This window comes from Carassius carassius, chromosome 7, assembly GCF_963082965.1.
Source record: "Carassius carassius chromosome 7, fCarCar2.1, whole genome shotgun sequence".
Classification (NCBI taxonomy): Eukaryota; Metazoa; Chordata; class Actinopteri; order Cypriniformes; family Cyprinidae; genus Carassius; species Carassius carassius.
In genome coordinates, this window is record NC_081761.1 from 31,315,786 (window position 1) to 31,335,263 (window position 19,478).

A 19,478-nucleotide genomic window follows, 5' to 3' on the forward strand; every position below is an offset into this window, starting at 1 on the left:
TGTTTTCGCACCACACCTCCAGTTTTTAGAAATGACAGAACAGTTATAGTATGAAATTTAAGAAATCTTCTTATAGCATTATATAAAAAATAAATAACACAGTTAAACATTTAATTAATTGCATGCATTAATAGCCTAACCTTTACAGCCCTAGTGTTAATAATTTGTTTGATGCTGTCAACTTAACTGATATGTGCTGCTCTCATGTAGTATTCTTCTTTATATCGCTCCATTTTTTCTTTAAGTAAGATGTTGTGTAGCTTATTTGCCAAAAACTAAACTTGAGTGTGGTTGAACTACATTAAAGCTCTCAAATTCACTTTAAATGTAGCTTCCCAAAAGCTGATGCTCACACTTCGAGATAGAGATACACAAGTTGTTGAATGATGTTGTCGGGTTCAACAGCGGCTCGTAAGTGAGGGCTTGAGTCTCAGCAAGAGAACGAGTTGTTAACACACTCGTGTGTGTGTGTGTATGTGTACAGTGAAGGGGGATGGCTGCCTTGTTTGTAGCTTGTCAGCAATTGCCTGAGACAAGCTTCCCCTGCATGTGTGAAAGCTGCTTGGCTTGAATGCCTGGACCGTACCAAATGGCGTCAAAAGCGAAGGGGGGAACGGAGGCAAGAAAAAACGATCAGACTGGAGACAATAGGCCCCTGAAGTGTTCCCCCCAAGTTGCTTTGATGTTGTCCTAGTGTCTAGATGCTGAAGGGGACCAGGGACTGCAGGGAAGAGCAGCCCTTTGTGTGGATGTGTGTGCACTTTTTGGGCCAGCACGGTACAAAAGGGAGGGGTACAAAAGCCTGGAGAGAAATAAGAGAAGAAACAAATGATGAAAACCCAAATGATCCTGAATGTGTTGTTGTATGGCCGCTGTGTGTGAGAGGGCACACAGAAAGGGAGAAAAGCGAGAGAAATAGGAGGAGACGCTCGTACACTGGGGCTGATAGAGTGATAGAGAAAGAGAGGGGGTGAGTACACTGTATCTTTTTCTTCAGCATCAGATAACTCTCTCTTTTTACCTTTTCTTACTTTATCTTTTTCTTTTGTTCGAGGGGATGGGTCTGTGAAAATGAGTAGACCCAGAGTTGGAGCCGAAGTTGGGGCTGCAAATGGCGTGCTGTTATTATTGTGGTTATTCCTGGATGGGTTCTTAGTCCTTGAAAAGATATAGGGTTGTATGGAAAGGGCAGGGAGTGATGGGGGAGTGGATGGTTTGGAATGTGTCATTGGATAGTCTGGATGAGTTGCCCTCCATGCCAGTGTAAACCTCCTCTGCTCTCCTTTCCTCTCCTCTTATTATTGTCTGGTTATTCAGGAGCGGGTTCATCTGTGTGTGTGATAGCTGCAGAGCAACAAGAGCTTTTCTCTTTCTGTATGACAGGATTGAATGTGAATTATGTCAGGTGAATTGTGCAATGTTTGGAGCCTTGTGTGTGTGAGTGTGTGTGTGTGTGTGTGTTTGGGGGGCGGTTCTATTCTGCCTGGGGGGTTCTCAGTCTGTGCCCTTCATGGTGGTAACAGACTGCTTTTACACTACCAACTGTTCCGAAAAGCTGCAGTGATTTTCTGTTTCTTTCTGCCTGTCTCTCATGCTAAAGGTTATCCAATCGTCTCCGGTGTCACTCAAAAAATTTCTATTGCTGATTGATGTGTATAAACCAGCTGCTGAGGTGGAAAAGACAAAACTATTTATGTATTTATTTGGAGTTATGAGCGCTGATGTTCCAATGATGATCTTGTATTCCATAGGTTGCAGGATATATTCTGCCTTCACTTGATGCTAATCCAGCACTGCTTAAATTGTAATTATGAACATATCATGTTCAAGAGTTGGACTTCTGTTCATGCACATTTCACTGTGTAAAAATGTACAACATGAAACAACAGTAATGTGTATTCCCAGGATTGCAAGATATTTACATTTTTAATTTTTAAAATTTTTTTTAATTCATAATGGTCTACGATTGACTACTGTAACTCAGGTTTCCCTAGCTGTAATTCCAATTCCAGAGGACATTCTGGTCAGTGTTTAATATTAAGAAAAATTTTTGGTGACATTTTGGCTAGTAATTGATGTCAATATTTTTACAGAAATATGCAGATCACGTATTATAAAAATCTTGCTTTAAAAAATTTGATTGTAAATTCGGACTGGATGAGCCATGCTCAAACCCACTATAAAAGTCTGATAAATGCACAGTTGTGGTTGAGCATTCTATATTAAGTTGATAATTTGCTTGGTAACCATAAACAGTTAGATTATAGAACAGTTAGAACTATTAAAAAAAAAAAATACCTTTAACAGTTTTCTTTGTTGCCATTATTTTTTAAAACATTAATTTCTGCAGTTATCTACCTTGCTTCCTAATCTAGTTCTCTATTAAATCTGGCATTGTAGATTATAAATATTGTTGGCTCTTTGTTTAATTGCTTGGAATAATAACGCCTTTTAAAATGCATAAATGTAAACGTAAAAACAAGGCCACGTTACAGTGTTTTACCATGTTTTTTCAGTGACTTTTACCATGAAAAGTCCACTGCTTTTGTTGTATTGCTGTAGTTGAGGACCACTATAATTATGCTAAATCCTTTCCATGGCTTCAATGGGCCTTGTATCTATAAATAGCTATAGTTTTATAAATTATGTAATACAATAGTTCATGATCAAATATTTACAGTAATACATTTTAATAGTTTTTTATGAAGTTTGAGATGGAACATAGGAACATGAAAATTGTGTTTCATTTGATGTGAACATAATGGTTATATGTCCCCTGTGTTTAATAGCAATTACACGCAAACTGAGAGTCAAGTGGAATAAAAATTAAAGTGGTTTTGTAAAAGCTCATTAATGATGTTTTAAAGCATCATACATGCCAATAAAGGAATGGAAATGTATCCTGCCGTTTTGATGTAGAAGCTTCCCTGACCTGCCATTTTTTTGTTTGTATGTTTGTTTTATGCTTGGCAGCAAGAGGTCATGACAGAGGGTATGAGAAAGGTAAAGAGCAACAGTGTCAGTTGTCTCCTTCATGATTTGAAACAGAGGTGAACAAGATATTGTCTTTATTGGCCCTATTCCTATTAAACAAACCATAATCTTAACGATTATATGCCTAAAACCAAGGCCACCAAATGCCATCTTACATTCAAAGTCTGACATGGAATATTCCAACCATAAAGTGGATGGAAACAAGGCAGTGAGGGAAAGAAGTCTATTCAGTATGACATCTGCTTGTTTAATCAGATCTAGCTAGTCTCCCTCCCTGGCCAAGCTGGTGTTTATCTGGTTTAGCTGATCAACCACCAGGTCTACAGCCTTACCAAATTTAAAGGGATAGTTCATCCAAAAATGAAAATTTGATGTTTATCTGCTTACCCCCAGGGCATCCAAGATGTAGGTAACTTTTTTTCTTCAGTAGAACAAAAACGAAGATTTTTAACACAAACTGTTGCAGTCTGTCAGTCATATAATGGAAGTGGATAGTAGTCAAAAAAACATACACAAACCAAATTAAACCCTGGGGCTCGTGACAATACTTTGATGTGTAAAGACACAAAATGATTGGTCTGTGCAAGAAACTGAACAGTATTTATATAGTTTTTATATAGTTATATAGTTTTTTTTACCTCTGATTCACGCAATGTCTGAACTGTTCGAACTGTTCTGAGCACGTCCTGAGCACATTCTCAACAGCCGGTGCATGATGCATTGTCTTCTTCTTCTTCCTTTACAGTGGATCGCAGACTTGTAAGTGCATTACCACCACCTATCTCTCAAATGGACCATTGACACTCTGTTTACAATCTCAATTAGGTGTGTCAGTCATCCACCTGAGAGATAGGTTGCGGGAATGCACTTAAAAGTCTGCAATCCGCCGTAAAGCAAAAAGAAGATGAAGATGCCTCATGTGCAGGCTGTTGAGAATGTGCTCAGGACAGTTCAAACAGTTTAAATACTGTTCAGTTTCTTGCACTGACTGATCATTTTGTGTCTTTACACATCAATGTATTGTCATTAGCCAGGTTTTTTTGACTCTCAAAGCCATGATCCCCATCCACTTCCATTATATGACTGACAGACTGCAAAATGCAAAAATCTTTGTTTGTGTTCTACTGAAGAAACAAAGTCACCTACATCTTGGCAAGCACCTGAAAACCCTATTAAACCAGCCTGATTAGGCTGGGAGACCAGCTTAGACCAGTAAACCAGCTTAGTTTTCAGATTATCTGTATTTCTATGTGCCAATGAGGGAGGAAGATTGCAGGACTTAGATTGAGAAATGGAAGGAATAAGAGGACTTGGAGATCTGCTACCGAAGGAGGAGAAGAAGAAATGGAGGGAGGGGTTGGGATTTATTCAGTAGTATGGAGGGATGTGCCTCCAGAGAGAGAAGCAAAGGAAATAAATGGATTTATTTTTCACAGTTGTCAAATATCCAATGCATAAATTATGAGTGTGTTAAGGGGACGGCTAATAACTCACAGCAAACATAAAACACATTTAGTTAGATGACAGTTTAGTTAATTCTGGGATGTGTGTCTGCATGGTCATAATTGTTTCATTATTTCATTGGAGATGAGGCGCATCTCGGTCAGCAGGATTTTCGTGTTGTAAAAAAAGGAGAAAGATTTCGAATCGCTCTGAATTTGTAAAGCATCCCCCTTTTGAGCACCCACGCCTTCCAGTGTATCCTCCGCTTTAATATCTTTTTGAATAGGTGGAAATATGTGGACTAGTCTTGTGTGCCTAGCCACTGAGATGATTGCAAATTCATTTAGAGGTGCCTATCACACAAAGATGCGGGGATGGAGGGAGAGATGGAGGGGGTGGGGTGCAGAGGGATGATGCCTTGGGTTTTTTAAAGCACATTTGTATTCATGTCATGGAGGAGGAGAGCGAAGAGAACGAGAGAGGAGGCGGCTACCTTAGCGTGACAGACGTTAGGAGGAGGCTAGCCAGATTAGCATGTCAGGCACTAGCAGAATGCCAAACGTGTGGTTCAGGTCGAGTGTTGATGTCACAACCGTCCGTTCGCCGATCGGAGCAAATCTGCTCAGAACACCGTGTCACAACGATGTGAATAATTCAGTAGGAGCTGGGCACTGTCATCGACTAGCTGCTGCATTTGTGCTTTTTTGGACCGAACTTAGTGATAATCATCAGTTATATAATAAAATGCATTTAAAGTGCATTATGGGAGTGTGTATGTTTATTATGGACATTGTGGGTGTTCAGAGCATTTGGGTATTTGTGCATGAGCTCAGTATGAGAGATGGCAATAGAGATGTCATTTATTGTGGTTTGGATGCTCTTGTCACAGCATCCTCATACTTCTAACGAGTATTCTGTCTGTCTGTCTGTCTGTCTCTCTCTCAGCTTCCCCCACAGCCTCCTGTAAATCACAGCTTTTGCTACGCTCCACTAGTGACACAAGACATGCCCGCACACTCCAACGACCGATTACATCAGGCAACTCACACACACACACAAACACAAAATAAAAACACACACACGCACACGCGCACACGCACACGCACACGCGCACACACACACACACACACACACACACACACACAGTGAAACCAAACTACTGATTTAAGGAAGAGAAAGCATCAAGTGTCTTTTTCTCTGTCTGTCTGTCTCTTTAACTCTTTCCCCGCTAGCATTTTTGAAAAAAGTTGCCAGCCAATGCCAGCGATTTTGATGATTTTCACTAAAATTGGATGGCCTCCAGTAATTTTTTCTGTATGAATATTTGAATATGCAATACAACAAAATAAAGATCAGAGCCTCTACTTTTAAACAAAATATGTTTTATTCTTTTTTTTATCAACACTTGAATATAGTTAGTTTTCATAAAAAGTATAGTTTTGAGCAAAAAGGATGAGAAAATCACATTTTTATCAAAAACTACATTTGCATAATATTCAGTAAGATTATCAAAACAAAAATCCAGTTAATCGCTTCCATTAACACCTCCAATGCTTGCACAGACATATACCACTTCCTGGATCAACATTTACGTAACATGAGCATGCATTTTTTCACTTATGCTGTTTATTGCTGATGATCGCAATATTTTTAATATGCATCTTTTTACATGAGAGAGAGAGCTCGTTTCTCCATCCAATTCATGTGTGCTTTTGTTCGGGAGGTTTTTTACTCGTTCAGAAGATGTGTAATAGTGCCCCCGAGTGTATAACAGTGAAAACATGAAAAGCCAAACTAGTCAATGGCGGGGAAAGAGTTAAAAGGTTCTCACTCATTTTCTTCTCAAAGTTTCTCTTGCTGTCTGCTGGTATTTGCTATATTTGTCTGTCTTTCTCTCTTTCTCCTTTTATTTTCCCCTCTTGTCTGTCTCAATTTCTCCCTCTCTCTTTTCCTACTTTTTCGGGGTCTCTTCCCTTCTCTGCCTGTATCACTTTCTTTCATCCTCTCTATTTTTCCTTTCGAGTTTGTCTCCCTTTCGTTTTCTCTCTGTCTCATTTTAGTTTTCCTTGCTTATTTTCCTCACTGTTAGTATCAATTTTCTTTTCCAACAGTCTCACGTTAATTTCCCCTCAATGTATGTCTTTCTTTCTTTCACCCTCTCGATTTACTTTCCTTTCTGTCTCATGCTTGTTTCCTCCCTGTCTGTCTCATTCTTGTTTTCCTTTGCTTTCATCGTTATTCCTTTCCAGCTTTTCCTTTCTGCCTGTCTTACTCTCTTTTGTCCTCTCTATTGTCCTCTCCTTTCTGTCTTGCTTTCGTTTACTCCCTGTCAGTCTTATTTTTTTTTCTCCCAGTCTTTTCCTACCCCTACTGTCTCGTTCTCATTTCGCCTACCTGTCTGTCATACTTTCGTTTATCTTATTCTTGTTTACCTTCCTCCCTATCAGTCTCAATTTTGTTCTTCTTCTTCTCTGCCTGTCTCACTCTCATCTTTCCATTTCTGTCTCACTCTCACTTTTTGTACCCTCTCTTTTTTCCTTTCTGCCTGTCTGACTCTAAATTTTTCTGTCTGTCTCACTCTCACTTTCCCTCCTTGTCTGTCTCACTTTTTTCACCCTCTCTTTTCCTTTCCTGTCTGTCTCACTCATGTTACTTCCTAATGTCTATCTCATGCTTGTGTACTTTCCTCCCTATCAGTCTCAATTTTTATTTTCTATCTCACTATTGTTCTCCTTCTCTGCCTGTCTCACTTTCATCTTTTCCTATCTGCCCCCTCTCAGTTTGCCTCCCTTTCTCTCACCTTTCTTATTGTCTCTCTTCATCTCACTCTCATTTCCCGTCTCTCACTGTCTTCTTCAATCTTTCATCTCCCTCTCTACCTGTCTGTCTTATTCCCTTCCTCCCTGTGTATCCTCCTCTATCCTTTATTCCCCATCCCACACTTATTTTCCCTCTGTCAATTTCCCTCCCTCTTTACCTCCTTATTTTTCTCTCTTGCTACTGTCATTTGCTCCCTATTTGATTGTCTCATTCTCATTTTCCCTCCCTCTTTGTCTCACTCTTGTTTTCTCCCCGTCTATGTCCCTCTCACTTTCTTTCTTTTCCTGTAAGTCTCCCTCTTTAGCTCCTTGTCTTTCTCCCTCCCTGCCTGTCTCCCTCTCGTTCTCTCCCTCTCTCTTTTCCATCCCTGTCTCTCCAGCTCTGCCGCCCACACTGGGCTCATCATTGATGCGTTTAGCAGCACCGCTGAGCAAGAGACGCAAGCCATCGATTGGCTACGTAATCGACATGGATTTTTGCCCAAAGTGGTGAAAAATATGCCATGGCTAAAGCCAAGCAATTTCTCCAGGCTTCTCCAGCCAGGAAGGAAAAAGTCCCCGGTAGCTCTATAGCTGAAATGGAGATCAATTTTCCTGCTTTGGACTGTACAGTCTTTCACTGACCAGCCCAGTCAACCATGCAGCTTTTGGCTTCTGTCGTGATGGAAGGCAGATGAAATGGTGGGAAGAGGATGAGGAGAGACAGAGGACGAGGACGAGGACGAGGGGGGGGGGGGGGGGGGGGTCAAATACCCTAGTGACATTGTTGCTGTCCCTATATATGCTACTGTGTTTATGCTCCGGAGGTTTGGATAACAAGGGACCAGTTTTCATTAACGTATGCCAACCAATCGTCCTGTGTATGGCACATGCTGGCAACACAGTTTGTCCCTGGTGTTCATTCCTCTCTCTTTTTCCTTCTCTTCCTCGCTCTTTCTCCTTAATAACTTCACCATCTGTCTCTGAGACTAGAGAAGTCATTCAGGGCCAGTTTCATGAGAAAAAAGCCTTGTCCTGACTGTCCGTGTCTTCCCCATTAAGACCAGAGACCCTCCGCAACATGCCAGACATGCTGCATTGGCTGCCATTTTGGCTCAAGTCATGGCCACTCCACCTGGAGCCATTTTGGCTCTGGTTACTGCAGTCAGACCAGAACATCCAAACATAAGCATTCAAATCCAAAGGTCTGGGATATAACTACTGAGTGCATTGCATCGATTGGCAGAGGGCTCCCTCAAGGGCCAGTGACATCAGGTGATTGGAGGTGGAGAGCAATCTTGGCTCCCGTCTCAGCGGTTAAACCTGCAACCATTTTCGAACCAGTTTTGGAAACAACCAATGCTCATTTGTATTTCAGTGTTGAACAGTACAAACCTAACGGCTTCCCAGTGTGTGTGTTAACAGTAGACTAATTTCGCAAAGAAAAGATAGACTGAGGTTTCCTAGAAGGAAGAGAAGAGAAAGAAACTAGTTTAGGGATGGTGAGGGTGAGAAAATTTGAGAAAAAGTGAGATCACTTATCTTCTAAGCAGATCACCTCCCTGGATCGTGTGTAAAAATTGTTGTTGCCATGGTGTCCAATTGTTGCACATTTCCACTGACACTGTGTAATCATCAGCGATATGCCAACACCTCCACCTTCCCTTTCCCTTGCATATCTTTTCCTCTTTCTCCCTCTTTTCTTCTCTAAATCTATATCATATTCCCCTCTATCCCTCTTTACATTCCTTCCTATATAAACAATACAAAATGAAAACTGACTCACTTTACCTTCTTTATCAGTTGCTGGTCTTCTTGGACATATTTCATCTATTAACTTTAAAATCACTTTATTTTAAAACTTAAAAATTAATTAAAAAAACAGTTACATAATCAAATTTTAAAAATTAAAAATTATATTAATCAATCACTATCAAAGCCTTTTTTCACAATGCAATCAAACCTCTTTAGATAAAACCAAATTCTGCTCTATTAATTCAATTTGAAAAAAAGTCATTAAGTTATAAAGTATGACAAGTCTTATTATGATTATTATGGTTATATAGTATTGTTCAAAAGTTTTGGCTTGGAAAGACTTTTAAATGTTTTTGAAAGACGCCTCTTATGCTGCATTTATTGACCAAACTGCATTCAGCACCGAAAATCAATTTTATGCCTTTTTGCCTTTGAATCTCTCACTTTTCCTTCTCTACGTTTATTATTCTCTTCCTCCTACTTTAGAAGGATCCTCATCATCTAAGAGAGACTCATCTTCTCAACAGATACTTGATAACAATCAACAGATTGCTTCAGTAGTATCAAACACCCATCAGTGCGTAATACATTAGCGTAAAAAGTGGAAGAGGGACTTGAATGATAAAAGGCTCCTCTCAAACAGAAGGTTTTGTGTTATTGCAGTAGAACAAGTATCCTGTTATTGTCATCACTGATTCAAGCAGGTTTTGGTCTTGTGTTGACATACTCAAGTTCTAACGTCAAGGGCTTTTCTGAGAGCTGATGCCATTAATGAAGGTTTGCACATTTAGCCAAATGACTTTCAAACCTGTAGTTATAGCATAATATTGTTTAGCATTTAGCAATTTTGATCAGATCTGTTATCTCAGTTATAGATGTTCATTGACTCTATGCTTTTAAATTACATTGGAAAAAGATATATGGCAAGATATTTTAACCCAAGGTTCCAGTATTATTGTCTGGCTGTATGAAGAGTATAAAGGTTTTATACAGTGTTGATACTTTTTAGGAGCATTAAAAGTTTGCTGGATTTGTGGAAGCCAGTGTTTAAAGTTTTGTTTTAGACACTTTTATCAAGTAAACTAGAGCAGAGTTATATATATGACTGTGTGAAATTATGATGACTATTTTTCATGTACAGAAATTCTCTTCCTGTCTAAGTGGGTGGTTCTTTGTCAGAATATACTGCAAAGTGATGCAGACTTTTGCCAATAGCCAGAAGTCTGGCTATGTCTAACTATCGTGTCTGAGACCGGAAAGGCTTGCTAGGTTTCTGTGGATTTTAGTGTCTCAGTGTTGCATCAGTCTGAAACTACCTAAGAAGGCCTATTAAGAGTTTAATATTCTTCTCTGTAGACCTAAAAGATCCAGTATTACACTGTATTGGTGAGTCATTATACATTTACAAAGGATCTCAGCTAGTTTGCAGCTTCTTGTATTCGAGTTTAGTGTGATTCAGGGATTTACTGAGCTTCCCAGAACAGACGTTATGAATGAAAAACTGTCAGTTGCACTTTTTAAAATTGTTTTATGTCAAAGTGGCTAAAAACCTGAAAGCTTTAAGTGCGATTTCTGGTGTGATGTTGTTCAGTGAAGCCAAAAAAACTGATGTGTTTTGAAAGGTCATAATGATAGTCAACAGATACCTGCAAATAGTTTACTAAAATTAATCAAATGAACACCTAACTTGGCAACTAACTGCCATGCTGTACAGAGGAATAAACACAGTGGTTGGTGAAGATTGGGTTCATTTATGTCGTTTCGGTTCATCCTGTGTGTTGGTTTTTTTTTTTTTTTTGCTTAAAGTGCCATTTTTACTTGCCGTGCTCAGCCTCCATGCTTCTCCCGCGGTGACAGAAATCCAATTTCAACACGCCTCTAGGAAAGAATCCTTCCGGCTGACGAGAGCAAACGGAAGAGCTGGATCGGTGGTCTTCATTTCCCCTTGTTGTCATCTTCCTCCTCCTACTTCTGCTGTGTACCTCTGTTTCAGGGTTCACTCTGTTTCAGAAAAGTAGTTGCTGTACTTTTGTTAGGCTGCTTGCGATAAGAACTATATTTTGTATGGATGAATGGCTTGTTCCTTTACAAGTCATTCAGTTCACATTAAATTCAGACCATGTATGGATTCAGTGTGAATGGTTTTACAAGCAAGTGATTTAAGGAATTTCCATGTTACAAATGTTAAATTCTGCTTCATTTTATATTTATTTCTAGTTTTTGTTTTAGAAATTTTAGTACATATACTTATTTCAGGTAAGTGCCTGGGCAGCATTTTTTCATCTAGTATTTCAATTTGTTTGTCTCTACTTTATTTAAAGTACCCAGATTGATTTTTAATAGGTTTAGTTTTAATTCTGGCCTCACAGAGCACAAAACGAACACGATCACATATTAAATGTTTGACATGCATTTTTTTGGACCAATGAGACTCCACAGAGGGCGGGGCTAATCTCAACCACATAGAAACCAAATTGTTGCATTTCTGTATTTACATTTACATTTTCCAATAATTTTGTGCAACGTTTGGTGCAAAATGAAAATGAAAATTAAATTACATAATTTTCATTTGCCATTTCATACACCAGTTTTAATATGTAAAATGAATACTAATTTTAACACTTTATAAGTTGCAAAACTAAAATTAAAATGTATTTTAGAAATGATTAGATATGTATAACATGTTCAAGCAAAAACTGTGGCAAAATTATAATTTAAATGCTATTTTTTCTTAAATGCATTAACACTCACAGTCAAGACACTTACGATTGCATTTTCATTCAATGTCCCGCAATGAGTGTAGCAAAATTCAATGTGCACATTGAAAATGCATTTTGAGCCAATCACGTCTCCGCCCCCCTCCCGCCATGTCAATCACTGCGTGAACAAGGCGGGGCTTGCAGAAGGTCTGAGACTCAAATCTCAAGAAGAGGATTCAAGTGAGAGAACATGGACAAGACAGTTGGTCCGTGTACGTTTTGATCATTTCGGTTTATGGCTTCAATATTACATTCGCACTGGTGGGCGGGGCTGAAACGCTCCTTTCATCTGATTGGTCGAATCGCTCCGCCTTCAGCTCGGTCTTTTCATTCTTTCAGACAGAATAAGAGTCAGTGCGAGTGAAGCACTGTAATGTCTGAAACCACCGCTCACTGTTAATTAGCATAATATTTAAATCAGATGTAGCTGGGCACATAATTAGAGGGGGCGGAGACGTGATCGGCTCGGAATGCATTTTCAATGTGTATATTGAATTTTGCTACATTCATTGTGGGACATTGAATGAAAATGCAATCGTAAGTGTCTTGACTGTGAGTGTTAATGCATTTAAGAAAAATAGCATTTAAATGATAATTTCGCCACAGTTTTTGCTTGAACATGTTATACATATCTAATCATTTCTGTAATACATTTTCATTTTAATTTTGCAACTTATAAATCGTTCAAATTAGTATTCATTTTACATATTAAAACTGGTGTATGAAATGGCAAATGAAAATTATGTAATTTAATTTTCATTTTGCACCAAACGTTGCACAAATTTATTGGAAAATTTAAATACAGAAATGCATTGTCATTTTACATATTGCATTGTCATTTTGCATATTACATCCCAAATTGAATATTGCAACCCATATGCTTCCATAGCACACTGAGTTAAACCAAAAGAACTGAATTCACACCACTATTAATGTGAACACAAATTAAGAGAAGAAAGGCCTTTTCGGCAATGTTGCCACAGTGTGTGTCTCGCAGAAGGTCCCAAATCAGCACACACACACTCACACCCTCTGATTAGTCACAGCAGCAGGGAACTGCCAGCCGTAGTATTATTTATTTAGCTATTTCCATAATTTCGCTGCTCTGCTAGGGGAGTCTTCCACTTCCTCTGGTATTTGAGAGCGCATCACTGTTCCTCTCCTCTCCTCAGTGCACAAAGAAATGCCGCACATTCGATACGCTTTGGATCTTAGAAATTTGATTCTGAGGGAGCGAAAGACGGGGAGGGGCAGATAGGTGGAGTAAACGAAAAAGAGTAAAAAAGATAAAAATGTAAATTTTCATCTTTAGGTCTGTCGATTTTGGTTACGTGTGTGGTGGGGGTTGAGGATGGGGTGAGACCTTGCAGAAGAGATGCTGTCTGTCTGTGTGTGTGTGTGTGTGTGTGTGTGTGTCTCTCCCTTTGCAGTGCTCTGATGACAGAGGTGACTCATCAGGGGGCACACTGCTCACATCTACAGACAGAGAGAAAGAAGAAAGAAGGGATGGGGAGGGGAGAAAGAGAGAAATATGGGGATGATATAGAGAGAAGGCGAGAGAGTGATGAATTTAGAGCAGTCTTGCTTGACTGCTAGCGTTTATTGGCCGATGGAAGCTTCGGGAAAGATGCTAATGACACTCCTCCTGTGAATGAGATACACCATGTGTGTGTGTGTGTTCACGTCTCGGTCGTGATTGCAACCCAACCCCCTCGATTTTAAATACTTTGTTCCTGTAAACACACTTCTGATCAGGGAGCTGCTCAGTAGTATATAGAAAGAATATTAGAAATCTGCACCTCAAAAATACAGTGCATTCATTTACTTTATATGGATTTTGATAGATGTATTCAAGGTATACACTGTAGCAGTTCATGGATTCTTGGAATCAAACCTTGACCTTGGTGTTTTTATAAGACCATGCTCTACTGTTTTAGCTACAGAAACACAACAGTTGGTTCAGTGAGATGCCTACATATTAAGGGATAGGTATGTATCCAAAACATAAAATAATAAGCTGCAACAAGCTTTGTAAAAAAATGACATCCAAGATAGTAGAGAAAAATATCAGTATAAATAATAAAAAAAAAACATTCCCCGGTATTTGTGCATGTGTTTATGCTTAAAGAAATGTTCAATATTAATGTATGGTCACATAAGAGAAACCTTGTGCACAAAATTGTCAATAATGTAGCGATGCATGAAGTCTTGCTCACACAGAACAGAAGTCACCTTCAAACCAAACAGTCAACGTCGCCGATTAACATGACCAACTTGAAAATGAGCAAAATCTGCTTGGGGATCCTTTTCACCCTCATGTGAAGCTGACAATCTCACAGATTCCTGTAGAAATTACTGGAATTTGCCACAATAAACTCAATTTGTAAACTCAAGTTGATTCCCGTGCATTTTATGTAAGGAATGCTATATGCATGATATAGTGTGATTTAAATTTTGATGCCTTTGTTGGCAGTAGACATGCAATGCAGCTCACTAGATTTTGGACCAGAGCCTGTATATGCCCATCTTTACAGGAAAAGTTCAGCCAAAAATGAAATTTCTGTTATCATTTACTCACCCTCATATTTTGAACACAAAAGAAGATGTAGTTCTTTTCTGTACTGGAATGTTATGGTGACAAGTCAACATAAAAGCAGTTCATGTGACTTCTGCATTATATTTCAAGGGCCAGATTTACTAAAGTCAAATTAGCGTGAGACCTCAATACAATAAACGTGTAGATGGGAGTGGAAAGTTCTGCAGGTGCGCAAATTAAAGAACACATGCATCCAGCTCATTTACATAATGACCAGCCTACCAAGAGCAATGCAAATTAGCTACTTATTTGCAACAAATTAGCAAAATGGGTTAAGACATGCTTTTTTGGGGGCTGTTAAATAATAGTGCAAATACCAGTAAATTGACTACCGCAAATCACACAGCATGATTTAAATATTCTCCTACCGTAAATGTTGTTTGAAATGGAACTTTCTACAAATGCAGATAAAATATGGTGAGAAGACTCGAGGCTACATTTATGGTGCTTTTCTCCTACAATCTAAAAAATAAAGGTTCTACATCAACATTGATGGTTCCATGCAGGACAGTGACCCCCATAGACATTGACCTCTCCCCCACCCAACTTTATTTGCAAATAGCTCAAAATGATTACTTCCCAAATAGAATTAGAACTATTAGAATTAGAATTTTCATCACTGATGCGATTTCATCAAGTGTTAAAACATCAGAAAGGTGAGTAAATGACACCAGAATGATCTTTTTCTGTGAACTGTTTGTCTGTCAGCTCTCCGTGACAGTACTTCATCATGATGACATCATAACGCACGCACACAGTTGTTAGGTCTGATTCGTGCTGATCGTCTGTCTTCTAGCGAGCTCGTTCAAAATGTGATTCCAGAGCAAAAACCGATCCACGTCCAGCCATCGTCTTGATGAATATTCAGGCGGACAGTCAGGGAGAATGGATTTCCGAAACACTTCTCAATGCAGCGTTTGCAGACAAATACCTTTAGGACTTGTCTCCCATGGCAACAGTGGTATTATCTCTGGTGTGTGCGTGTATTTGTGTGAAAAACGACTGGCTCAGCTATTATACTCCAGCAGTGTGAAGACCAGGTCTTTAGAACTGCCATTCACCGGGGTCTTATTTTTCAACTCAACTATACCAGTTGGCCTTCACTGAGAAAACTTGCATGTGTATGTGGGTGGGTGTTTCTTGGTTATGCCAAGCTGGACACTGCATTTCCTGCGCAAGCATCAGATGGCATGCGTGTGAGCAGTGTACATTAACCACCGTTTGGAAACGTCGCTATTTTGTCCGCGATTTACAAACATACCTTACAGATTTATATTTAGCAGCTGTGTTTAGTGTGAATACCCTCTGGCAGATTCACTATGAAACGCTGTCACAGTCATAAGCGTGTGTGTGCTGTGATGCATGGCAGCAGTGCTTATGCTCAGTCTAGCACGTCACACCAGCATCTGTGCAGCTGTACTGGTGACTGCTCCTCTGAGAAAGCACAGACAACACATACACAGTATCATTCAGATATGTACGCAGCTTATCTACCACTTATTGGACAGCAAATGTTAAGGTGTGGCATGGGCATTTTAAATGTATAACAGTCAGTACAACAATAGAACAAAGAAAATATTGCGAAATATGAGCTAAAATATCATTTTTCTAAAGTAGCGCCAAACTGAGGCACTCGCAGATACATTTTCAGAGGGAGGCGTCAACTTTTGCCTCCCTTGAGCTTTGCTGTGGAATAGTTCACTCAAAAACTTAAATTCTGTCAAATTGAGTCACCCTAATGTCATTTCAAACCTGTTTGAGCTTCTTTCTCCTGCAGAGCACAATAGAATATATTTAGAAAATGTCATTATAATCAGATTCAATTGGGCCTAGAGTGTTTTTATTTATTTATTTTTATTTAAGGGACAAAAACTGTTTTTTTTAAATACCTTCCTTATGTGTTCATAAATGAAAGTAAATCATATATGTTTGGAACAATAGCTATGTTTTCATCCAAAGTTATGAATTAAACTTGTGGACAAAATTGGAATATTGCATAAAAAACATTAATAAATAAATATAATATTTATAAACGTCATTTCCATCCAGTGAGTTGAAGAGAACAAAATCGTCACTTCCTGATTAACTTTTGCTTAATATCATGAAGAACAATTTTATTTGCTGCAGTAGAGGGCAACACTGTATATAAACAATTTTGTATGCAATAAATTAAGAGCATTAGAGCGTGCAGAAAAAGTTTAGTCATGTTATCTTATTTTCAGAGCCTGTTGTTTGGAAACACAGTTCTGGGAGTTAATTACAACGAAGCACTTTGCTCAAGCATTTTAGAATGACAAAACCACCACATTATGCTGTGCCATTGCAAAGCCACATGTCTTTTTTAATGCGCATTAAATAATTTTTCTGGTAAAACTGTTTCCATTGTAATTTATTCACGTTTTTTCTTACCAGTAAGAAATGTATCCAACTTAGTTGAGCACAGAAATGTTTTATGCACATTTTTTGAATTTATGCGCATCTATGCGTTTCCATCCAGCGTTTTTTTTTTATGCGCTATTCCAGAATGCGCATAAAAATAGGTGGTTAGCTATGGAAACATAGCTAATGTCTTAAACTGTGTGTACAATTATACATTTCACATGCATGGGAGAATATTTTAAGTATTGATTTTGTGTCGCACATCACCTCTGTCTTCAGAGCAAGCACACAACTCTGAGGCCAGCTGTAGTCTGATTAACATAAATACTGGATGAAGCAGAGCTACAATTGCAATATCTAGCTCTGTTAATCTGACTCTAGAAAAACTGGACAGGTATGATTCCAGATGGCATTTATTTATCATTTTAAAAACATGGATTATTGCTTTAGTCCAAGTGAAATCAAACTTTTAATGTGCATGTAAGTACTCTTTTTGAGGCCCTAACACATGGCGTGAATATGAGGGGTGTAATGGTGAAATACGTTTCAGAAGTCCACCACACGCCATTGGGATGTGTATATGTTTAATTTAGAGGGACATAAATAATCATAATCGCACAGGAACAGTCTTCACGTCCTCTAAAGACAAACAGCTTCAGGGTTTCAGCGACAGAGAGAGAGAGAGAGAGAGAGAGAGAGAGAGAGATAAAAGGTCATTGAATGGCATTTCAGCACAGGGATCAGCTAGCACCAGCACCTTAAGGCTCTGTTTTATCTGATGGAGATTAGTGGTGTGTGTGTGTGTGTGGCGTCCTTTTCCTTCAATCAGCGTTTGTGAAAATGCTGAGAAGAAATTGTGTAATTGTGTGTGAGAGAGAGACAGATTGATAAAGAGAAAAAGAGATTCAGAATGTGGAAGTGTGTGCTGTGTGTTTATTTTATTTTGGCGGAGATGAGGTGAATGTAATTTTACCATATCATTTTATATCAAAAATGTAAACATTTTGCCATCATTGTTCTATTGTTTTCTACTTTTATACATGGTATACATACATATATATATATATTTTTTTTGTACAGTGTATAAAAATATGCAGAATCATTGTTAAATGGAGCTCTAATTGGCAGCTGAAAAAAGGATCAGATTAGCCGAATGTTTGGTTAATGAACACATAAGGGGTGGAGGATACGCAAAGCCTTACGGATGACACAAAGTCTGTGGAAATCTGCAGTGCTTTCGCAGAGTTCTGCGGGTGCAGGTTTGTGTAGACCTGTCTGTAACTACATTTAGTTGATAAAGAGACTCAGGGTATAAATAAAGACCTCATGCCTAGTGTAGTTCACTCTTCTCTGCTTTCTTTCCATGTACACACACACACACAAACACACCCACACTTTCCTTTCATTAGTTTCTCTGTCCTAGCATGCATGTTTGTACAGATGCATGTGAATGTACACGCACACATGCACACGCTCTGTCATCAGCTCCAACACACACACACACACACACTTTTCTGTGTTCCTTCCACCCGCACACCACACACACATACACACGATCCTGAAGGCCCCCAAACACACACACCTTGGCTTGGATAAATAAAGGAAGACAAAGCATTTTTTGAGAGCAGCTCAGTGCAGTATGGCAGTGCAATCAATAGCGCTTCCACAGTAGCTAAAAAGCCCTCAGTTGTCTCTGTCTGTATTGGAGAATCAGCAGCCGTCATCAAAGACCGCCGCTTGTTCGTTCCCTCTCTCTTCAGCATTCCCCTCTCTTGATTTCTTTTGCTCACTCACTCTCACAAGAAAACGGAAAAGTAAATAATTTCCCCTCAGAAGTCGTTTAAACTCTGCAGGCTGTCATTGTGCTGTTTCCCTCTATGCTAACACAGAGAATAGTCAAAGTTTAGCTCTCCCACAGAGACAAGTCTCTGCTCGGAAACACACTTGAGTTGTTCTTCAATATTCCATTCAATATTATTCAATATTTGAATTGAAGTCGCACAAAGTTCAGTGAAAGGCTTACAGCTCTTTGTGCCCACTGATTTACGATAGCTAAAGTCCTTTTCAAGGCTAGTTAATTTACTCGGCGGCCATATTGGTAACACCATCAGACAGCTATTCTCTACACAGAATTAATTCATATTCTAAATCAGCAGTAATATTTGTCAGTAATGGCACTGATACATTTATCACAACAATGCTGTCAGATTTTCCATGAAAAATAATGTTCTCTTTCAATTTTAAAGTGCACCTTTTGTTACTAGTCGCCATATTGAGGTTTTTGATTTTTTTTCTATTCATCACCCGAATGAGCCTTAAAGGAACAGTTCACCCAAAAATGAAAATTCAGTCATCGTCAAGCAAGCAAGATTGAGCTTCCGTTTGCCATATTTGATGAGCTTTGAGCGTTTATCAATAATTATATGAAAAATAGGGAAAGAATGTAATCAGTTTTTAATAGAAAGCAGTTTTGTCTCCTCAGAAGACTTGGATGAAACTGCTCAATTTATATTGATTTCTTTTTAAATGAAGTTTTGTTTGATTGTACTTTCAAAAGGAGGGAAATCTTCAAGGTTTCTTTCAAAATATCTTCAGTTGTGTTCCCAGGTTATGCAAAAGTCTTCTGAACTTTCCCTTTTTAGACATTACTGGCATCTGAACATGTAAGTTAAACCTGACACCTTGTGCCTTGTAAGTTTTATGATAATACAATGTTAAAGAGTTCAAGAGGGAAATGATGTTTAAAATGAACAC

The 19,478-nt window shown here is 38.8% G+C and overlaps 1 protein-coding gene across 1 annotated transcript in view; it reads left to right on the forward strand.

The window, feature by feature from the left end:
* The first annotated feature begins 671 nt into the window (after positions 1-671).
* Positions 672-19,478, forward strand: part of LOC132143935 (B-cell CLL/lymphoma 9 protein-like) — a 93,516-nt gene continuing 74,709 nt past the window's right edge. The window contains exon 1 of the mRNA XM_059554586.1: positions 672-970. The gene's annotated coding sequence lies outside the window, so the exon portion shown is untranslated. The remainder of the gene's footprint in view (positions 971-19,478) is intronic.